Source organism: Suricata suricatta, chromosome 8 (assembly GCF_006229205.1).
Source record: "Suricata suricatta isolate VVHF042 chromosome 8, meerkat_22Aug2017_6uvM2_HiC, whole genome shotgun sequence".
NCBI classification, from domain to species: domain Eukaryota; kingdom Metazoa; phylum Chordata; class Mammalia; order Carnivora; family Herpestidae; genus Suricata; species Suricata suricatta.
In genome coordinates, this window is record NC_043707.1 from 32,780,461 (window position 1) to 32,798,578 (window position 18,118).

Sequence of the window (18,118 nt, forward strand, 5' to 3'; positions counted from 1 at the left end):
GATAAGCCTCCAGATGAATTAGGATTGTCCAGGCTGAGTTTCCAAGAGAAGTTCCTCTTCAGCTTAAGGGTACTCAGGAAATGATTCTGGTGAAAATAGCAGAGAAGATTCCAGGAAAGTGCCACCCAAATAGAAATAGAATATGGGCCACATAAAAAAAAAAGAATAGGCACATCTGGGTGACTCAGTTGGTTAAGCATCCAACTTTGGCTCAGGTCATGATCTCGCAGTTTGTGAGTTCAAGCCCCATGTCAGGCTCTGTGCTGAAACCTCAGAGCCTGAGCCTGCTTCAGATTCTGTGTCTCCCTCTCTCTCTCTGTCCCTTCCCTGTTCATGCTCTCTCTCTCTCTCAAAAATAAATATACATTAAAAAAAATAAAGTCACCATTTGTGTTATCTATTACCTCAAGCTTACTGGCTTAGAAGAATAAAGGAAACACTTCTGATCCCATGGTTTCTGTAGCTCTGGGATTCCAGAGGAGCTAGGCTGGGTGGTTCTGGCTCCCAGTCCCTCATGGCATTGCAGTCAGGTGACCAGCCAGGCCTGCCATCATCTGAAGGCTTGACTGGGGCAGGAGGACCCCTTCCATGTGGTTCACCCATGTGACTGCCAAGTTGGTGCTGGCTGTTGACAGGAGGCCTCAGTTCTCCACAGGGCTGTTGGAGCATCCTGATCACACGGTGGCTGGCTTTGGCTACGGTGAGAGCTCTAAGATGCACAAGGTGAAGCTACAATGTCCCTTATGACTTCGACTCTAAAGTCACACTCACTCATTTCTGCAATATCCTCTTGGTTACATGGACCAGCCCTGTCCATGGAGACGGGACTACCCAGGGTGAACTCCAGGAGGTGAGAAATCCGTTTTAGTTTCATGTGCAGCTCATGCTGTTTCCAGAACTTTTTTCAAATCCCTGGGAGAGGTCTTCATCGCCAGCAAGGCCAGTGACCAGGCGGAAGGCGTGCGCAATGTCGGTTCTAGAACAGTTTTCCAGGCCTTCTCACGCCTTGTGCATTTATCTGACATGTATTTTTTATTATAAAAATAATATAAATTCTTTATAGAAATATTTTAAGATTATTCCTAATCTTGCCAGTTAGGGAAAACTCTTTCTAACATCTTGGTGTATTTCTCATTTTCTTCCCCTTGGTCTCTGTCTGTCCATGTCCGTCTGGCTTTCTGTCTTTTCCACCACCCCCCATCCATCATCCTTTTTATAGCAAGACATTTAAGCTGATCTCGTTCCTGCACATCTTCTGTGGCATAAAACTAAAAATAATAGCTAATGAGTCATGGTATCTCCAGGCTCTGGCTCCCCAGGAACCTCCGTGGCTACAGGGGCTTGGCACATGCTCATCATGACTCCTGGAGACTCATGTGGGCCTCGTCTACCTGTTACCTGGTAGCTGGCAGGACCCCCCGGGGCCTCAGCCTTTATTGGGGTCAACGTTAGAGCCCAGAGGTTCCAAGTGGCACAGTAAGTGGGGAGGGGTAGTATCTGCCTCTGAGCCATTGGTAGATCTGGCTATGGATCTAGGGAAGGGGGCAGCTGTGAATTCTGTGAGTCCCATGGCCTGGGGCAGGCTGGCCTTCAAGGGGGTGGTGCTCACATTTGCCCTTATGCACTAGCTTTTTTTTTTTTTTTTTTTTGAGAAAGAGAGAAAGAGAGAGTAGGGAGGGGCAGAAAAAGTGAATCCCAAGCAGGTTCCACACTCAGTGCAGAGTCCAACACGGGGCTCGATCCCACAACCGTGAGATCGTGACCTGAGCCGAAATCAAGAGTAGGATGCTCAGCTGACTGAGCCCTGCCCCGGGCACCCTTTATGCTATGGCTTCTAATTCATGGTCTCTTCCCTGGGATCAGCAGGAGCCCCTGGAGCAAATTCTAATTGTCTCTGGCGGCAGCTGGATGGACAGAATTGTGGATTGATCGACTTTCCTGACCCCTGGTGCCACGCCTCCCTCAGGCCTTGGTAAAGCCGGGCCTCGTTCCCTCTAATGTGCGTGAACCTTCTGGTGCTGCCAGAGCAGGACACGTGGGGGGTAGGGCTGGCCAACTGGAGTAGTGCACAGGGCACCCGTGTGTCCTGTGTGCTAACTGCCTGCCTGATCCCAGCCTCTTTCCTGCCAGTCTCTCCCTCTTCCCACTTTTTTTTTTACTTTTGGTGCCACCCACCTTCAGGCCCCCCCAGCTCATGTCTGCACCCCACCCCGACTCACCCCTGCCTCCAGCCCACTCTCAGGCCCCTCATCACCATTCTCCACCACACCTGAATTTATACTAACAGGGTCACTCTGCATGGGCCCTAGAGAGCTTCAGGGGGCTGGTCCCAGAAAGACTAAACAAGGGATCAGAGCGTGTGGACTTTAATGGGGCACCTGGGTGGCTCAGTCTGGCCCATGATTTCGGCTCACGTCATGATCTCATGGTTTGTGAGTTGGAGCCCCTTGTCAGGCTCTATGCTGACATCCCAAAGCCTACTTCAGATCCTCTGTCCCCCTCTCTCTGCCCCTCCCCTGTTCTCTCTATCTCTCAAAAATAAACATAAAACGTAAAAATGAAATAAAAAGTATATTAAAAAATGAAGAAGGGGAGAACTTTCAGCCTCACTGCCCTTCCCCCAGCCTCTGGGGAGGGAGGGGTGCTGGGGTTATAAAAATACATCAGCTCTCGGGCTGGTGAACACATGGACTCAGTGGGGGAGCCATGAGCCCGGAGAGCACATGGCAGACCTGTACCCCTCCCCCCACACCTCACCTCTTCCCCTGATCCGTCTGGAGTTGTATCCTTTATCATAAACCCAGTAAACGTGAGCAAAGTGTTTTCCTAAGTTCTGTGAGTTGTTCTAATGAATTATCAAACCTGAGGAAAAGGTGTGGGCACCCCTGAATTGACAGCCGGTCAACCACAAGTGCAGGTGGCCCCTGGGACTTGTGACTGGTGTCTTTAGTAGCGGGGGCAGTCCTGCGGGGCTGAGTCCTTAACATGTGGGCTCTGTGCCACCCGGGGACTTAGTGTCACAATAAGGCTGGATTGCAGGACATCCCATTGTTGTGTGGAGAGTTGGAGAACTGGATAGTGCTGGAGAGGACATCACATTTTTGGTGTCGGGAAGGAAAAGGACATCAGAGAGCCCTCACAAGCTGAGACATTTGGGAGAGGATATGAAGGAGCAGCCAGAGATCTGGGGGCTTCCAACGTGCAGTGAGCCCACTCTGCCCACGAGCCTGGCCACATGATGGGCTGCACACTGGTGTCCTCCTGCTTCTTCCAGGGAGCGGCCAGGGTCATGGGCACTGGCAGAGGGGCATCCCAGCATGTGAGCAGCAACACTGGGGACCCTGGTGCTTCTTTGGGAGAATTTACTGGATCATTCGAACGGGCAGCCTCCCCAAGTGTTACTTCCTCTCTTTTGTTGTTGATGAGATTCTGATGCTAACTCTACCAAATGTGTCTCACGCTGCACATATTTGGAAACTGGCTTTTTATGTTGCTCATTTAGAGAAGAACACGGCCTTCCTTGGAACACAGGTTACAATTATTAAGTCACAGCCAAGGAAAGACGACCAGTATCTCAGGTTTGCAAGAAAGTGGGAGCTAAGCTATTAATTTGGAGTCTTAGTATATCAGGCCATCAGTAACCTCACCCCTCTGTTCTTGCCATGAGAACTCTTTCCCGCTCAAGTGGGGATCCATTTTTCATCCAAATAATTCTTGGCTCTGTCAAAATAATAATCTAACCCCCTCCCCCATCTCAGCATGAGTTCTGGCCAGGAAAAAGCAAAGAAATTTCTGTTCTCAAATTCTTCCCTTGAGCTAAGTAGGCCAGCATTCATCAAGAAGTACACAGAATTTGTTTCCTTAAAAGAATTGGTTTAGCCTCCTTCTTGTTCATTCAAGGAGCACTTGGCTGCCAAAGGAGAGGGGAAAAGACAGAATGAGGGACAGAGCAAGAAGGAAGGAAGGAAGGGAGGGGGAGGGAAGGGAGTGAGGGAGAGAGGAAGGAAGGAAGAAGGGAAGGAAAGAGGGAAGGAAGGGGAGAAGAAGGAAGGGGAGGGAGGAAAGAAGGGCAGGAGGAAGGGATGGAGGGAGGGAAGGGATGGAGGAAAGGAGAGAGAAAGGAGAGAGGACGGATGAGAGGAAAGGAGGGAGGGAGGGAGGAAAGTGGTTGGATGCTCTGTATGGCTTGGAGCGTGGGGGCTGTGTCACCGAACATGCCTGGGTGGGGGGAAAGAGTCAGAGATCCCTGGGGTCTCCCATGTGTCATATGACACCTCAGAGTCTCTATTTCCTTATGTGTAAATGTGAGTTATCAAATCCACTTCACAGGATTATTATGAGGCTTCAAATAGGGAAAAAATAAGAAACATCTATACTAAAGAATAGAAATAATTTCATTTAAAAATGGGCAAAAGATTTGGGCAGACCACCAAGTCAGTACAATCAGCCCTTGAGCAACACGGGTTCGAATGAATCCACTTACGGGCAGATTTTTTCCCAATAAATACAGTACATTCTGTAAATGTATCTTTTTCTTCCCTATGATTTTAATAACATTTTCTTTTCCCAAGCTTACTTCATTGTAAGAATACAGTATATAATACAACATACAAAAGATGTGTTAATTGACTGTTTATGTTATCCATAAGGCTTCCAGTCAGCAGTAGGCTATTTATAGTTAGATTTGGGAAGAATCAAAAGTTATATGTGGATTTTCAGCTAAGGGAGAGGGGTTGAGGGTCGGCAGCCCTAACCCCTGCATCATGCAAGGGTCACCTGTGCGTGGGTAGGCAACAAGCACCTAAAAAACTGCTCAGCATCATTAGTTGTCGGGGAAATGCAAATTAAAACCACAAGGAGACATGATCACCCACCTATTAGAATGGCTAAAATAAGACATATTTTTAAAAAATTAAAAAAAATTTAATGTTTTATTTATTTCTGAGAGAGAGAGAGAGAGAGAGAGTGAGAGAGAGAGCAGGGGAGGATCAGAGAGAGAGACACAGAATCTGGAGCAGGCTCCAGGCTCTGAGCTGTCAGCACAGAGCCCAATGCAGGCCACGAACCCACCAACTGCTGGATCACGACCTGAGCTGAAGTTGGACGCTTAATCGACTGAGCCACCAAGGCGCCCCCCCCAATTTTTTAAAATGTTTATTTATTTTTGAGAGAAACAGAGAGAGTGTGAGTTGAGGAGGGTCAAAGAGAGAGGCACAGAACCTGAAGCGGGCTCCAGGCTCTGAGCTGTCAGGACAGCCTCCAATGCAGGGCTTAAACCCATGAACTGAGAGATCATGACCTGAGCCGAGGTCAAGCACTTAACCCACTGAGCCACCCAGGCGCCCCTAAAATAAAAACTATTTTAAAAAGGAGAGGCTGACAGCATCAAATGCCAGCGAGGATGCAGAACAACAACACTCAGTCAGTGTCGGCTCGGCCACCCTAGAGGACAGCTTGGCAGTTTCTTAAAAAGTGGAGGCCCTGAGCCCTGCGGACATTTGAGCCATGAAGTGCTCTGCCGTGGGGCCTGTTGTCTGCACCCACAGAGTGACCACCAAAGATGGTCTCAGTGTTGCCAAATGTCCCCTGAGGGACAAGGTCTCCCCCAGTTGAGAACCAGTGAGTTAAGAGTACTTAGCATTTGACCCAGCCTTCCCGATCCTGGGCATTGATCCAAGAGAAATGAAAGCGCATGTTCACATGGAGACCTGTGCTCTGATGTCCTGATGTCCCCTGCAAATCTATCCTAATTGCCCCCAAACTGGAAGCAACCCAGGCGTCCTCAGCGGGAGACTGAACCAACACCCAGTAGTTCATACGGAAGTCACGTGTCTGGTATGCTGAGGGAAGCCAGAACTGAAAGGCAACATTCTGTATGAGTCTATCTATATGACAGTCTGGAAAAGACAAAACTCTAGGGACGGAGGACACATCTGTCCATCTGTCTGTGGCTGCCAGGGTGGGGGAGGGGAGTGGGTGATTCCAGTGGGGTGCACGGGAGGTCTATGTTTTTTGCACAATGGAAATGTTCTGTATCTTGAGTATGGGAGTTACACGCTGTCTGCGTTTGTGAAAACTCATAGAAATGTCCAAGCAGAGAAGTGAATTTTATTGTATGTAAATTGTGATTCGATAAATCTGATCTCAAAATGAAAAAATAAAAGATAGGAGAGAAGGAAGAAGGGAGGTGGGCAAAGGGCTGGGGGAGAGAGAGAGACAGAAAGAAACAAGAAAAAGATTGAAAAATCACATCGCTCATGGCTCAGGAGGGAACACTCAACAAATGTTAAGCTTTCTAAATCCTGCTGTTTTAGAAACAGAGAGACAAGAAGACAAGGACAGTCAGGCGAGAACAGTAACCCCACAAGGCCCAACATCAGGCTCTGGTTTAGATGGGGAACTGGGGGGCACCTACCTGGGGAGATCAGGAGCACTAAGGTGCCCCCACCCCGAAACTTTCCTGACATCACCCACCGAAGAGGCACAGTTTGGAGGTGCCTGGGTGGCTCAATGGGTTAAGCGTCTGACTTCGGCTCAAGTCATGATCTCATGGTTTGTGGGTTCGAGCCCCATGTCGGACTCTGTGCTGACAGCTCAGAGCCTGGAGCCTGCTTCGAATTTCATGTTTCCGCTCTCTGCCCCTCCCCCACTTGCTCTGTGTGTGTGTGTGTGTGTGTGTGTGTGTGTGTGTGTGTGAAAAATAAATAAACATTTAAAAAAATAAAAACAGGAGAAAAATCAGTGCTAAATTCTGGGTCTTTGCAGCAAGGGTTATGCTCGTCCATGGATTCCTGAACTAACAGAGAATAAAGACAGCCTCATCCAACTCATTAAGAGATGTTGTTCTAACAAAATTTTATTTTTATGCTTATAATTATTTATAAAAGTGCATCATGAATTGGTTTTGATAAATTGGTTGGTCATGATTGTACTGTTAGTTCAAACCAGGAAAAAAAAATTAACTCTGGACCTTTACGGTCACAGGTAATTAAAAAATGTAATTTTAACTTCTGTACTTTTTGTTGAATTATGATAGGATGATTAATAAAATACTTTCAAGCATAAAAATATATTACAGGAGGTTGTAATTCAGTGGGAGAAATGGAATGGAAATATGAGTTCAAGGAGAGACATAAAAGTTAGACAATTTTTGACCATTAAGAAAAGAGTTTGTTCGTGTATCTTCATTTAGGTTTCATTGGATACATTTAAAAGAGTGATGTCATAGTGTTCTTTTTACAATGTTAATATTTACAATTGTAACGCATTTTATCTTTTGTAACCATTTAAATGCATGAAAAAATTTGACTCCCACTAAAAATAGGTGAGAGGTTACAAAGTGTTTCTTTTTGGTGGTGGAGGAAGGTACATAAGCAAATAATAATAATCATTATTAAGTATAATAATAAATATATTTATAGCATAAATAAATAATAAATAATGGTAATAATAAGATGATTGTCCTCAGAGACCTCCTCTAGGCTCTTACCTCTGGGCCATTAACTCTTGTTTTGCAAAAAGTGCTATCAAGGTTCAGTTGTATCACTTCCTAGCCCACAGCTACTAGAAGAGTCAAAATAAAATGAGGGGAAACAAGAGAGAGGGGGTGTCTGCCTACAGGAGGGACAGCTACAGATGAAAACAGTAGTTACCAAGCAGGAGGAAGGAGACTGGAAAAAATTAAAAAGCGGAACCTGAGTATAACAGAAGTCCAGTGTTTTCCGGCTGGAGCAGATACCTCGCTGTCTTTCCACCTCTTGGGCTGGTCCAATGACAGGTGCACACAGCAAGAATCAGGTGGCGGCCATCACTGCATTAGCTGCAAAAGCCTGAGCTCCCGTCCTGAATCACTGTTGGAATACGTAATACATTTCAGAAACATTTTCATCAGAGCTCTAAACACTTAGGGGTGCCGGGGTGGCTCAGTCAGTTAAGCATCTGACTCTTGGTTTTGCCTCAGGTCATGATTTCACAGTTTATGAGTTCGAGCCCTGCATGGGGCTTAGTGCTGACATTGCAGAGCCTGCTTGGGATTCTCTCTCTCTCTCTCTCTCTCTCTCTCTCTCCCTCCCTCTGTCTCTCTCTCTCCCTCTCTCTCCCTCTCTCTCTGCCTCTCCCCCTCTTGTGCTCTCTCTCTCTCTCTCAAAAGAAATAAATCAGCTTAAAAAAACAAAGCTCTAAATATGTGGGCATTTAAAAGGACAGGCTTCAGGTCTTCAGAAAAAGTTTACTTGGACAAACTCTGACTGACAAGCTTTGTCACCTGCTTGCTTATCTCCGCGCTACTTGCTTACAAAGTGGCTGTACATGAGATGGCCCTTTTGTCCCCGGGGGGCTGCCCAGACTGGGTTCCAGGGGCCACCATCAGGATTCCAGGGATCACAAGCTAGCAGGTGGAAGAAGGTGCGGGGGGAGATTCAGAGCATGGCTTCTGGGCCAGGCTGAGGTATCGGATTCCAGTTCCCCATGGAACCGCGGGGGTACTAAGGGTTGCAAACTTTCTGGTTGTGGGTGCAGTTTCTAAGCACTTTATAGTATAACCTGAGAATGTTCACCCCTGTTTTATAGGGTAGTAGAGCAGGCTGGTGTCACCACCCAGAGATACCAGGACCCGGTCCCTGGAAACCTATAGACGTTCTCCTGTAAAGACAAAGGGTCTAGGGAACTGTGATCATGGATATTGAGGTGGGGGATTATCCTGAATATCGGGAGGGGTGCTAAACACAATCACGAGCATCCTCAAATACAGGAGGCAGAGGGAGCTTTGATGCGGGCAGAAGAGAAGGTGACGTGAAGATAGGGGCTGAGATTAGCCACGGGATGCCAGCCACCTGAGGCTGGGAGGGACAGGAACGGGTTCTCCCATGGAGCCTTCAGGGGGAAGGCAGCTCTGCCCATACCATGATTTCGGCCCGGAGATCCTGATTCCTGACTTCTGGCCTCCAGAACTGCGAGAGATTCAACTACCAAACCTGCGGGAATTTGTTGGAACGGCCCGGCAATGAGCACACCTCTCCAGTATGTCACCGGTGCTGCATCTTTCCCTCTGGGTCTGCTTCTGGGGAATCCCTGCTCCCTAACAGCAGACGCGGGGCCCTGGGCATGTAGGTCTTGATGGATGTGTTCCCGAAGGCTGATTGTCCAAAAGTCCGACCCAGGATTGGGGGCCCAGCTGTATAGCAGGGGGCACAAGCCACATTCCCGGCTGAAGTCCGGATGTGTGATCCTGGATAGCCCTGAACAGAGCTTCACCAAGTCCCACCTGACCTGCATTAATAATGCAGATTCGTGGGGCATCCGGGGAGGGGGCGGCGGGGAGGCTCAGTCCATTAAGCCTCCAATTCTTGGTTTTGGCTCAGGTCATTATCCTGTGGTTGGTGAGCTCAAGCCCCATATTGGGCTCTGCACTGATGACATGGAGCTTGTTTACGATTTCTCTTTCTCTCTCTCCTTTCTCTGCCCATTCCCAGCCTGCTCTCTCTCTCTCAATAATAAATAAATAAATAAAAATAATTTAAAAAATAATGCAGATTCCTGCCCCTGGGTCTAAGGAATCAGAATCTCTGGAGGTGAGCCTTATGAGTGTGCATTTCTAACATGCTGCACAAAGTGTCCTCATAACAGAGATTCAGAAGGATGTTTGGCACAGAAGAGGAGGAAGCCACGAGCCCACAGAGTGATGCAGCCATAAACCAAGGAATGGAGGCAGCATTGGAGGCTAGAAGAGGCAAGAACTGGACCCTCCCCTAAAGCCTCCAGAGGGGGCTCAGTCTTTCCAGCACCCTGATTTTAGGCCAGGGACATGGATTTGAATGTCTAGTCTCCAAAATGGTAAGAGAATAAAGTTCTGTTGTGTTCAGCTCCCAAGTCTGTGGCCATTTGTTATAGAGGCCTCAGGAAACCCATACAGTAGGTACTCTTATTCTCTCCCCATTTTGCAGACAAGAAAATTAAGGCTCAGAGATGCTGTGTCAGGGCCAGCTTTCCCTCCCTGCTCTCTGCAGGATGACTCCGGGTCCAGATCACTTCCCGCAGCAGCTGCCCCAGACATGCAGGCCAGGGTGACAGCGAAGGACCCCTCAGATCCCAGGAAGTGCTCATGACCCTAGACCTCCTTGAGACGCACGGTCAAGGAGCAGGGGTCCTCAGACACCTCTCAGGCCTCTGGTGGCATAGGACCTCCGCTTTGGGGCATTCTTCAAACACCTACAGAAAACCCTTCCCACAAATGCAGTGCCACGCTCTTGACTCCTGGGGACCAAATCCAAGGGTTTGATGAACTGGACAGATATCTAACTCCCACGGGCACTCTGGTCCCTCAGCCCAGAGGGGTGTGCCTTTCAGCAAAAAGCAAAGCTTTTCTGTAGATGAGCCTGCAGGGGCAATGGTGAAATCTGACCTACGAGCAGTCCCTTTATGGCCACAGCTTCAGTAAATGCAAGATTCTTTTCTAAGCCACACCTCCAAGAACAATTTTACTTAAAGCTGCAGAAGCCAGGGACGGAATTGGCCTCAGAGACACCCCGAGGGGCTGGAGGGAAGCGCAGGGCCTTCGATCACTGGCAGCTACTGAGGAGGTTTGAGGAGGGTGGTACCTAAGAAAGGCTGAGGCATCAGGGGACCTGCCATGGCAGGCACAGGGACCCTGGGCAGGTTTGAGGAGGGTGGTACCTAAGAAAGGCTGAGGCATCAGGGGACCTGCCATGGCAGGCACAGGGACCCTGGGCGTAGGGGGCTGGGCAGCAGCATTCCTGAGAAATCATCACAGAGGTGGGGGTAGGACACATTTTTTCCACTGAAAGAAAATCTATTTGTTAATCAAAATTTTAGTCAATTAAAAATTAACTTCGGAACTTGGTTAAAAAGTCGTTACTAATTTGGGAACTTCACTGTATCTTAAATTTAAAAAAATCTTTTTATTAAGGAAAATTTCAAATTCAAATAATAGAGAAAGTAAATGTCAAGTACCTGCCCCTCCCCCACCTTAGCTTCCATAAATGGTCAACTCACGCTCATTCCCGTGGCAGGGCCAAACAGCACTTCTGACTCCATGTTGCTTCTGTTTCTCTTGCTGCTGTGACCTATTAGCTTAGGAACTTTGTTGTTGTTGTTGTTTTTGAGAGACAGAGGCAGTGGGGGGGGGGGGAAGGGCAGAGAGAGGGAGAGAGAGAGAGAGAGAAAGAGAATCCGAAGCAGGTTGTGCACTTTCAGCACAGAGTCCGATGAAGGGCTCGATCTCATGAACCGTGAGATCATGACCTGAGCCGGATCTGAAAGCCAGGTGCCCCTCTAGCTTAGGAACTTCTGATTAGCCCTGCACGTTGGCTTATTACTCGTTGAAGGAATGTTGCTTACAGCTCAAACTTGCAAAATCTGCTTTTTACCCAAAACCTACCTCACTCCAGGAGACAAGGAAGCACATACAGAAACGACTCTGTTATATTTAAGATTTACAGGCACGGCCTGACCGGCTTCCTGTACCTCAACGTCAACTGACCGAGAACAAGAAAGTTGCGTGACCTTCCTCCCTAGTCTACAGAGGTCAGTCACCTTTTGACTCCAATGCCCATGACCCATCCCCCTTTCTGCTGACATGAATTTCATGGCGAGAGGAGTTGATTGTTTGGGACAAGAGCCCACCATATCCTCAGTTTGCTGGCTTTCTGAATAAAGTTGCTTTCCTTGCCCCAGCATCTTGCCTCTTGACTTACTGGCCTGTCCTGTGAGCAGAAGCTTGGGCTCAGTTACACTCGTGTTCCACCTCTGCTCTCCCCCAACCCTCCCTCCCAACACTGGGCTGTTTTGAAGTAAACTACAGCCATCATCTTTCATCAGTAAGTGTTTCAGTACCTCTAACAGATAAAATTTCAAATCTCTAACAGATAAGGTGTTTTCTTTTAATGTTTATTTTTGAGAGAAAGAGAATCAGAGAGAGGGGGACAGAGGATCTGAGGTGGGCTCTGTGTTGACAGCATAGAGCTCACTGTAGAGCTCGAACTCACAGATCATGAGATCATGACCTGAACCAAAGTTGGTCACTTAACCCACTGAGCACCCAGGTGCTCCCCCGCTCCCAGGCTGTTTGAATCAGGGTCCAGATGGGGTCTACACATTGCAATGGGATCACCCAATGTCTCTTTTATTGTGGAAGATTTCCCCTCCTTGGATCTTTCTCTGTATCCCCCCCCCCCCGCCCCCTTGATTTATTTGTTGAAGAAACTCAGCTGCTGGTTCTGTTGGATTCCCCATTCTGGAGTTTGCTGATAACAGCTCCCTGGTGTCCTGTAACCCGTTCCCCTGTCCCCTGTATTTAAGTTAATCAAGTGAATCCAGAGACTTGTCAGATTCAGCCTGAGATTTTGGCAAGATCACTTCATGAGTGACAGTAGGACATGTTTTATGGCAGATGGCCTCTCTTTAAGACCGTCTCATTGCTTAATTTGTAATATCTATGTTCTCTTCTGTGCATATTAGCTAGATTTCTACAAAGGAAAAAATGCCCCTAACTATTTGGTTATTCTGAGAAAACATTTATATAGAGAAGGCAGGATGAATGCTTGATTTTTGTCCCTGTTTTTATTAACCAACTTACAAAATAATTAGTTATTTCAATCATTGCAATGATTTTTCTCACTGAGGCTCAAAATTCCTCTCATAAGAAAGCAGATAATTGGTGAAGACCTTGGGGGAAAAAAGCACAAACCAGAGGGATCAGCTGGGGTGGGTTTGGTGGGGAAACCCCTTGATTGGGGCTTCTGTTCTTCAGATGGGGTATGGGTGTGCTTGATCGTACTTACCAGCATATCAAACACTCTCCGAGAGGGGAGGGCACCTGGGTGGCTCAGGTTATGATCTCACAGTTCACAAGCCCTGCATTGGGCTCTGTGCTGACAGCTCAGAGCCTGGAGCCTGCTTTGGATTCTGTGTCTCCCTCTCTCTCTGACCCTCCCTCACTCATGCTCTGTGTCCTCTCTCTCTCAAGAATAAATAAAACATTAAAAACTATTTTTAAAAACACTCTCCAGGGAGAGCTCTCAAAGATTCTTAGGCCTCAGATGACTGATGTTAGTTTTGAACCAACCTCAGAATAAAGCAACTTATGTTTTATACTATAATTATCCTGTTGCATTAAATTCAGTGATTCCTCGCTCTTTTTTCAACTGCCACGCAAAGCTATGTGCTTGGATTTGGTATATAAATGATATCTTGGTAGTGAAAATTATCACTATCATAAAACTGAACTCTAACAACAAAGCCTGCTTTAACTGCATTACAGACAACTAGGCCATTTTGCCAAAATGTTGTACTTTGGTAAATATATCCAAATGTCTTTATAATTCAGAATGCTGTATTATGGGCTGGTTCTGCTAATTTTGCAAATTTGAATCTAACCAGAACACTAGAGTCATTTCCTAAATTTTGAAACACTATAAACTTTAAACTGAGAAACAGCTGTTCATATCTTCAGTGCATTCTCTTTGCCATGTGACAAATCATTCCCCAGGAATTGCTGTGACATCGATCCGTTTATTTAATTTAAACGCTTAACTACATTTTCCTTTTTGAAATAAATGGGACCTCATGAAGTATTTCTTTACATGGAGTCCTGTACATGATGTGATTAATTTCCTGCCTTGATATGAAACCCAAATCCCAACGATGAACCATGCGGTGGCATGAGAAAGAAACACTAATCACAACATGAAATTGCCCTGAAGCTTTCATTGTTGGGAAACCCTTCTTCCTGGTGTTAAAGGGTCAGCCAGATGCCCCCAAACACAGTTTGGTAGAAAGTAATTTGTTTATTGGCAGACATCAGCAGCAGTAATTTGTTTATTTCTGACACCCAATTATTTCTGTGATTTTGATGTGGCACACGGAGTATTCTATTCCAAGGAAATCAGGTCTTTCCTTTCATTTGCAGTGCTTAATGTAAGTGATAACTCTCGACTTTGGTATATTGTGGAACAGCTAATGAGGGCTTGTCTGTGAGCCACTGAGACGGATGATCCCTGGATTATGTGAAAATCAGTCTCTGTCTACTTAAGATATCATTTGGTTTGAGATTTAAAAACTACATTTGAAAAAGAAGCTCAGCTCTTAAGGTTTATGGTTCTTTTTTGTAACAGCATTAATGTTCCAGCCACACAGAAGATCCACACTTGCTTGTATTTGGTACAAGGTTGGCTTGTTGATGTTCCGTATGCTAAGCTTATTCTGGAAAAGCTGACACACTCATGGTAGCATATTTCTAAAACTTCTTGAATCTTGTTGGGGCGCCTGGATGGCTCGATTGGTTAGGTGTCTCACTCTTGGTTTCAGCTCAGGTCATGATCTCACTATTCATGGGTTCAAGCCCCATGTCAGGCTCCATGTCGTCAGTGCCAAGCCTGCTTGGGATTCTCTCTCTCCCTCTCTCTCTCTCTCTCTCTGCCCCTCCCCTCTCCTCTCTCTCTCAAAATAAATAAGTAAAAGCATTTTTTCAAAATTCCTGTATCTTGTTAAATTCTCAGCCATGCAATCCATGGCAAATTACACACACAACTTTTATTTTGAGATGCAGTCACCTCCATTGATAAGTAGCTGCCAGAAGAGGCTTCTCCTATTAAGATGTAGCCAGCACACACAAAGGGACAGAATCCATGGATTAAATCTCCAATGGCTGAGAAACTGGTTCAATATGCCATGAAACACAGAAGTAACAAAGGCCATGAGGAATGAGGGTCCGATCACCGGCCTCTGGGCCATGTGATGACTTGGGTCACTGGGCACCTGTTGGCCCATCAGAAGCACCCTTCATACCTGTCTATAAAAGTCTAGGAAATCGGTGCCACCCTATGGCCCAGGCATCCCATCCTACCACCAGGAGGCTGATCCGCTGATTGCTTGGGGAACTAACTGAGATCCAAGTCCCCAGGCAGCCAGGTCTGGCCCGCAGGCCATGGAGGAGCTCGCTGAAGGTGAGCGTGGTCCTCCAGCTCTGGCCACAGAGCTGAAGCATCTCCACCTCAAGCCACATGCCCCCGTGTGCTGGGCCCTGCAACAAAAGCCCCAGCTTCTCCAGTCCCCATGGGTCCTGGTCTCCTGGCAGGCCCAGTCTGTCCTGCCTCCCTCCTCTCTCCTCCAGCTCATACCTGCCCCTACCAAGCCACAAGTCACAAGCCCCTCAGGTCCTCCATGGGGGAAGGTCAACCCTATTGTATGACTTAACCAGGGCTACATACCATTCTGTTAAACAACAGAATAAATTTTCTCACAGTTCTGGAAGCTCAAAGTCCAGAACCAAGGCACTGGTAGCATTGGCTTCTTTGAATTGCCTCTTTAAAGACTCTACTTCCAAATATAGTCACATTCTGGGGGACTAGATTTCAACCTGTGAATGGGGTGAATTCAGCCCATGACACCAACAGTACTAATACGCCACCACCCACCGTTCATGTCCTCTCATGCCTACCCAGCTGGTGCTCCTGCAGGTGCAAGGGGGCAGGTCATGGGGCACATTTGCCTCAGTGGATTGTGTGCTCCTCTAGAGCATCTACTCTGTCATCTTCTCTTGTCACCATAGACCTTTGAATATTCACTCAACAAATCCTCCTTGAGTACCTACTAGTTTCAGGCCCAGTGCTAGGCCCTTGGGACTCAGTAACCGAGAAGGCAGCCCTGGCATTTGCATCCAGTAGGGCGGGCAGACAGCAGACCACACATCCTTCAAGGAGCACAATCACTTCAGATGGCAGTGAGTAGAATGAAAAAGGAAGAACCAAGCCATGTGAGGATGCGGAAGAGGCCCTTAGTAGTCGGGAGGGCTGCATGTGGCCAAGAAACAAGAAGACCAGGGCCTTGGATGATTCGGCCAGGTCTGATCGTTAGGAGCCTAGATTTAATCATAAGAGAAATGGAAAATCTTCAGAAGGCTCTAAGCAAGAGAATATCTGATTTATACTTTAATAAGGTTATTCCAAATGGGTACAGAGTTTCAGTTTTGCAAGACAAAAGAGTTTTGCAGACTGGTTGTATGACAGTGTGAATGTATTTAATGTGACTGCACTGTACCCTTCAAAACGGTTAAGATAGTAGATTTTCTGTGGTGTGTATTTTACCACAATTTAAAAAAATTAAAGAGTGAACTATACCCGTACAGGCATTTGATAATTTTGTTTCATTTTTCTCTTCTGATTTTAGGGGTAAAGAGAAAAAAAATTGGATGATTTAAAGAGAGTTTTTCAGGGGCACTTGGCTGGCTCAGTCAGTTAAACATCCAACTCATGCTCAGGTCATGATCTCATAGTTTGTTAGTTTGAGCACCATGTCGGGCTCTGTGCTGACAGCTCAGAGCCTGGAGCCTGCTTTGGATTCTGTGTCTTCCTCTCTTTCTGCCCCTCCCCTACTCATGCTCTGTCTCTGTCTCTCTCAAAAATAAATAAAAACATTAAAAACATTTTTAAATAAAGAGAGTTTGTTTGATACATGCAGAGACTGATTAATTCTCTACTCACAATAAGGAGCAATATGAAGACTTTCATTATCCTGAAAAAATTCCAAATAATCCAGTCATTAAAATGAATGTATGGCCTAAGCTCATTTTAAGGTGCCTGTGTAATTTAGATATTTTCATTAAACAAGTGACATATCATTCATTGATATCATTGAAAATATTAACATTTGCAAGCATATGAGCAGATTTAGTTACTGTGTATAATAGGTTGGGGGTATTTGTTTTTTCAGAAGAGAATGTACCTGACTTTTATTTTTTTTTTAATTTTTTATGCTTTTTATTTATTTTTGAGAGACAGAGAGAGACAGTGAGAGCAGGGGAGGGTCAGAGAGAGAGGGAGACACAGAATCCGAAGCAGGCTCCAGGCTCTGAGTTAGCTGTCAGCACAGAGCCTGACGTGGGGCTTGAACCCAAGAACCACGAGATCATGACCTGAGCTGAAGCCAGATGCTTAACTGACTGAGCCACCCAGGCGCCCCTGTAGCTGACTTTTAGACAACCTGGAGAATTCATGACACTAGTAAATGATTTAGTGTTAAAAGGCACCTGGGTGGCTTAGTTAGTTAAGTGTCTGACTTCAGCTCAGATCATGATCTCATGGTATGTAAGTTCAAACTGCCTCCTGTCGGCAAGGAGCCCACTTTGGGTCCTCTGACCCCTTCTCTCTATGCCTCTCCCCACTCTCTCAAAAATAAATAAACTTAATAAAGTTTTTTCAAAAAGGATTTAGTATGAGTAAGTTAATAATATTTATGTATATATGTATTTGTATGGTTTTTCTGGTGTTGATAACATTCAGGGAAGCTGGTGAAGAGAATACAGGAACTCTGTAGCATCTTTGCAACTTTTTTGTAGGTCTACAGTTATTCAAAAACAAAAAGTTAATTAAAAAATTATTCTGCATCCCCATTAGGATGGCTACAAGACCATCAAATACTTACACAGGTGCCAAACAAGTAGAAACTTCACACCAACAGGTGGGAGAGTCAACTGGTATACCGCTTTGGGAAAGAGTTTATTTCAGCAGGATGGACTGAAGTCATTGATGCTGTAGGACCCAGTGATTCCACACCTGGATGTACATCCACTACAAGTGAGTGCCTATGTTCATGAAAAGACCTGTACATGAAGATCCGTGCAACATAATTCTAAACAGCCCATTATGGACTGATCTGTGTCCCCCTCCTCGCCCCAAATTCATAAGTTGAAGCACTAACTCCCCAGTGTGACTGTATTTGGAGATATTTTGAGACAGGGGTCTTTCAGGAGGTAATTAAGGTTAACTAAGGTGGAAAGGGTGGGATCTTAATCCAGTATGACTGATGGCTTTCTAAGAACAGGAAGAGACCATCAGGATGGCATGAACACCTTGACAAGTCCATCTTCAAGTCAGAAGAGGGAGCCCAGGAAAAATCAATCCTACTGAGACTTTCATCTTGGACTTCCAGCCTTCAGAACCATGAGAGAATAAATATATGTTGTGTAAACAGCCCAGTGTGTGGTACTGTTATGGCAGCCTGGGCGAACTCAGACATAATCCGAACTAGAACAACTCAAATGCCCACTGAGAGTAGAATGGATAAAACGAGTTGCGTCATATTCACACAAAGGGATATTATGTAA

General features: G+C 46.2%; 1 long non-coding RNA gene across 1 annotated transcript; it reads left to right on the forward strand.

Annotated features, from left to right (window-relative positions):
• Positions 1-787: 787 nt before the first annotated feature.
• Positions 788-17,895, forward strand: LOC115298041. Its single transcript, XR_003911575.1, has 3 exons — positions 788-850; positions 17,409-17,588; positions 17,836-17,895. It is a non-coding gene; the product is annotated as an uncharacterized LOC115298041 (long non-coding RNA).
• Positions 17,896-18,118: the final 223 nt, after the last annotated feature.